The sequence below is a fragment of the Nicotiana tabacum genome, chromosome 10 (genome assembly GCF_000715075.1).
Source record: "Nicotiana tabacum cultivar K326 chromosome 10, ASM71507v2, whole genome shotgun sequence".
Classification (NCBI taxonomy): domain Eukaryota; kingdom Viridiplantae; phylum Streptophyta; class Magnoliopsida; order Solanales; family Solanaceae; genus Nicotiana; species Nicotiana tabacum.
In genome coordinates this window covers 161,972,448-161,977,532 of record NC_134089.1, presented here as the reverse complement: position 1 = coordinate 161,977,532, position 5,085 = coordinate 161,972,448, and positions in this window count along the sequence as shown.

Here is a 5,085-nt window from a genome sequence, read left to right as displayed (position 1 = left end):
TTGGACTTGGGTGTATGTCCGGATCAGGTTTTGGATGAACCGGGAGCGCTTCGGCACATATTGTGGAAGTTAGCCTTTTGGAAGAATTTCATAAATTTAGGTTGAAGTGCATTTCAATGTTATCCATGTCCGTTTGGGATTTTGAGTTTGGGAATAGCTCCGTATGGTGATTCTGGTGTTGGGAGCGCGTCCGAAAGTGAATTCGGAGGTCCATAGGTTATTTTGGGGTGATTTGGCGAAAGTTAGAAATTCAAAGGTTTTAAGAAGTTTGACCGGGAGTGGGATTTTTATATCGAGGTCAAATTCTATTCCGAAAGTTGGAATAGGTCCGTAATATCGAATATGACTTGTGTGCAAAATTTGAGGTCAATCGGACGTGATTTGATAGGTTTCAGCATAGAACGTACAAGTTTGAAATTTTAAAGTTCATTAAGCTTGAATCGGAGTGTGATTCATGGTTTTAGCGTTGTTTGATGTGATTTGAGCCCTCGAGCAGTTCCTTGTGATTTTATGGGACTGATTTGTGTGATTTGAATGGGGTCCCGAGGGCCTCGGGTGTGTTTCGGGGTGGTTTCGGATCATTTTAGCTGTGTTGTTGTTACAGATTTCTATTTTTGGTTTCCTTCTTCGCGAACGCGAAGGGAGTTCCGCATACCGGATGGCCTTTTGGTTACCGGTACGTAGCCCCCTCCTCGGCTTGAGTCGTCCGCTCGGGTACACAAGTCTAGAATAAATACCCAGGTTTTTTAATCTAGAAAAACTCAGCCTCATGCCGGATCCCTAGTAGGAACGTTTGTTTACATCATGTGCATTTGACTTTGGAGACTCAACACAGGGGTTAAGTTTGTCTAGGACATGTGTACCCGAAATAAAAAGACCATTCTGGTGCATCTTACTTGCTACTTGTGCATTCATTTGCTTCGGATTTGCATGTTGACCGGCTTGTAGGGGAAAAACTTAGGGAAAGTCAATAAGAAAGCTGAGAGAGATAATTTCCTGTTTTGAAAAACCGACGTCCCAAAATATACTGAAACTCTGCCGAAATTTTGAAAAAAAAAGAAATTTTTTTGTTTTGTTTTGAAAAAAAGAGAAAAAAAAGAGTTGGTTTTTGTTCTGTCAAAATTGCCCGAACTACGCCAGTTTGATTCTCACCGGATGTGGGATACATAGGCAACCCCAATTGGGTCTAACTTCTCTTTTTGCAAAATATCCCAAAAGAACCAAAAGTCTTATTGTTTTTTGTGGTGAACAAGCAAGGCGACGCCATTCTTGTCAAAATTAGCCGAATGTCCCTAAAAGGACGCCGGAAGGCTGTTTTTGCAAGAACAGTCGCCTTTGGTCGCTTTTTCAAATTTTTGGCCGGTTATCAAACACAACCTTAAAATCTTCTCAGGGAAGTGCTGAAAGGCTGTATTTGTAAAGCCGGGTTTTTATTTTTGACATGAAAAAAAAGTGTTAACTTTGTTTTTGGAGTCAAATGAATCATGATTTTGCTTAACCACCCTAATAAATGTGCAGAATGAGCACGAATCATAATTTATCAATAACAGTCATGAACAAGATCCCTTTGGAGTTACACATGTGGTGGAACGATATGGGTAAATCAGGGCAAGATACGGTCAATCTATACTTGGGAGGTGCTAAAGATTAATCCTAAGGGAGACATCATAAAGACATTGGTTACATTCTGGGACCCAGCCCACAACGTATTTCATATCTCAGATTTTGAACTTATTCCAACCTTGGAAGAAATAGCTGGATATATTGGGAGTCCCAAAATTCCTCTGAGACACCAGTACTTGATTGCTCCAAGGGCCGTAGTCGTACACATGTCCCTAGATTCATTAAAGATAAGTAGGGGGTCCACAACCCAGATCTGACAACTGATTTTTGTACTCTGCAGTTTATATACAAGAGATATGGTCATATAGGGGGGAGGGGTTAACAATCCAGAAAATAAAATCTGTAGCAAAGGAAACCGCCTCAAATGGGAAGAACACAGGTGTTTCGCATTTATGGTAGTTTTCTTGGGCCTATTGGTGTTTCCCCGAAAAGACGAGAATATCGATATACAGATAGCTGGGGTTGTCAGCACTTTGCTTACTCAAGCTAAAAGTACCCTCGTACCCATGATAGTGTCTGAGATCTTCCGCGCTCTCACAGCCTGCAAAGCCGGAAGAGACTTCTTTGAAGGGTGCAACTTGTTATTACAGATGTGGATGATTGAACATCTATGTCATTGTTCTCAATTCATGAGTTATGGGTCGACAGAGAAGAGCTGCATAGAGGAATTCCATACAAGAGTTGATGGGTTTAGCTTACCAAAGGGGGTCACATAATGGGTATCACATCTCCGTTCCATCAGTGCAAGTCAAATAGAGTGGACGTTTGGGTGGCTTCCCGTAGATGAGATCATATACATGCCAGCTATCGGGCCTCACTTCCTTTTGATGGGTCCCAGGAGTATCCAGCCTTATGCCCCATATCGGGTTTTGAGACAATTAGGGAGATGTCAAATGGTTCCCAGGGATGAAGACATTAGTCGCCATATGGTCGAGATTGGTCCCGATGGTCAGTTTCATGAAGCAACGGTTCGCCAAATTTGGAGCGAGTGTCAATAATTGACGGCAAACACTCGAGTACATGAACTATCCAGGGGCGAAGTTGCACCAGGGTACCTTTCTTGGTATAAAAGGGAAGTTGAGTTTAGAAGGCCGGCCAAAAGGCCCATCTTCAAGAATTTGTTGAGACGTCACAAGAGCAATGAGACTGGCTGGGCAAAGAAAATGAGTACCGAACCACCATAAGCAGGCTGGAAAAGCAAGTCATGGAACTTCAGTTTGAGAATGGGTTGCAAGCCGCCGCAGATGAAGGTGAGAAGAAGAAGTTAACTCAGGAAAATGAATCCCTCAAAGTTCAAATTCAAAAAATGAGAATAGCTGCTAGAAACCCGGAAAGAAGCCGAGTGGATGAAAGGCTTATAAGCAGTCTGAAAAAGAAAGCCCTTGAGTGTCAAGATGACCTAGAAAAGTCTGAGGCCAGCCTAGCAAAAGTCCGTGCACGATAGGCAAAGAAGGTGGAGGAGCGAGCACAGTTTGTGCAACAAATGAAAAGAAAGTATGAAGGGACAATCGCCAGCCTGAAGAGAAAAATAACTACCCTCGAGAATGAGGTAGCCAAGCAGGCCAAGTACTTTAAAGCTGACAGGGAACACTGTTATGATTTGATGTCTCAGATGGAGGAAGAAATACAACAACTGCAAAATCAACATCTCCATGACACTTAGGTGTTGGAAGACCAGAATCAGCAGGCCGGGCGTCTACTTCAGGAAAATGGTAGAATCCGAGAGAGGATCAGAACATCACCGACTACATTGTTGTGAAATACCAAACATGTGAGGATATGACTCGCACCACCTTCTTCGTGGCAGTGATGACATTTATCCGACAGATAATGAGTGACTTGGAAAGGCTTCAAAGGGATCTTGCATATAGGCCCGTGGCGAGACCGAATGATGTCCCACGGGCCCCATGAGCATTTGAGGCATTAATGTATTCATGATTTTTCATTGGAGTTTGTTAGTCTGTTTGCGAGTCTGTACTTTCTTTTGTTGGAGTCTGTTAGTTGGTTTTTGAATCTGTTGTTTTCACCTTTCTATCAGAGTTTGTCGGTCTTGTTTTGAGTCAGGGTCTGTTAAATTCTCTTATCGAGTCTGTTAGTTTTTAGGACGAGTCGTTGTAATCAAAACTGTTTTATTTTATGAAAAAATTTGAAAATCCCAAAATGTGTTTATCATTTACTTTTACACTTATCCCCCAAAGAACTACGCTCAGTCTGATTCATGCTGGGTCATGATACGTAGGCAATCTCCATAGGATTCGACCATAACCAAAAGAAAGAAAAAAACCAAAAAGAAGAAAAAAGAGAGAGGAAAAACAAGAGAAAAAAAGAAAAGGAAAAGAGAGAGAAAATAAGAATCCGTGAGAAGGGAACAATGTCAAAACAAGAAAAAGACATGAGAGAATAAAAACAAAGAGAGATCAAGCAAGGAAAGGCAAGAATGAAAAAGAGAAAAAAAAGAAGAAAAAAGAGAGAAAAGAGAAGTTGCAAATGGGAATAAGGAAAAGCCGAGATAACGCAAGCAACCGATCAAATGCATAATAGAAACGGTTAACTACTTAGGTGCATTCACTCCTCAAATGTGCGGTTGCCTATCTGTTAAAACCCTAATCGCTAACAAGTTTGTTATTGATGAAATTCAGTTCAAGCAGGTAGTTAGTTTGATTGGCATTCTGGCAACTCACTCCTACAACACCCGGTCCAAAAACAAGTTGAACATGACCAACCAGGAACTTGAGGCAAGTATTGTCGATCCGTCAAAAGAGATGGAAGAATCGGAGGTCAATCTGAAAGATGAGTTGTATAAGCTGAAGCAGCAGATGGCTGAAATGTACCAAGCATGGGCAAAAGGGCACCCACCGCGAGTTTACCCTGCCAACCCTGCTTTTATCCCGCCATTAGCTCAGCCCCAGAAACCTCCCACTGTAAACTCATCTCCAGCCTTTCCCCTCTACCAGCAATTCCATGGCACCACTTTCCATACATCACAAGCTCCACCACCCAAACAAGTCTCGTACCCTCCTCCACCAGTCACTCCTATTTTTGTGGCACCCCCACCTGCTGCATTACATCGATCCTCCAGTGAGCCTCTGTTCCAGACTCACGACAACCAGTATTACCCCCTGGAGCCCACTTTCAAGGTTTCCAAACCCTATTCCTACACTCCTCATTTTGACCTCCCTGCGGAAACCGAAAAACCATCTAAAAATCCCGAATAGGAGGAGATGTTCAAGAAAGTTGAAAGCGTGGAACAGTCATTCAGAGACATGCTGGGGTTGGGAGGTCAAGTAAGTATGGCCTACAAAGACCTATGTTTGTTTCCAGATGTGCAATTACCGACAGGGTTTAAGATGCCCAAGTTTGATTTGTATGATGGGCACGGTGATCTAGTGGTGCATTTGAGAGGCTTTTGTAGCAAAATGAGGGGAGCTGGCGGGAAAGACGAGCTGCTAATGGTGTATTTCA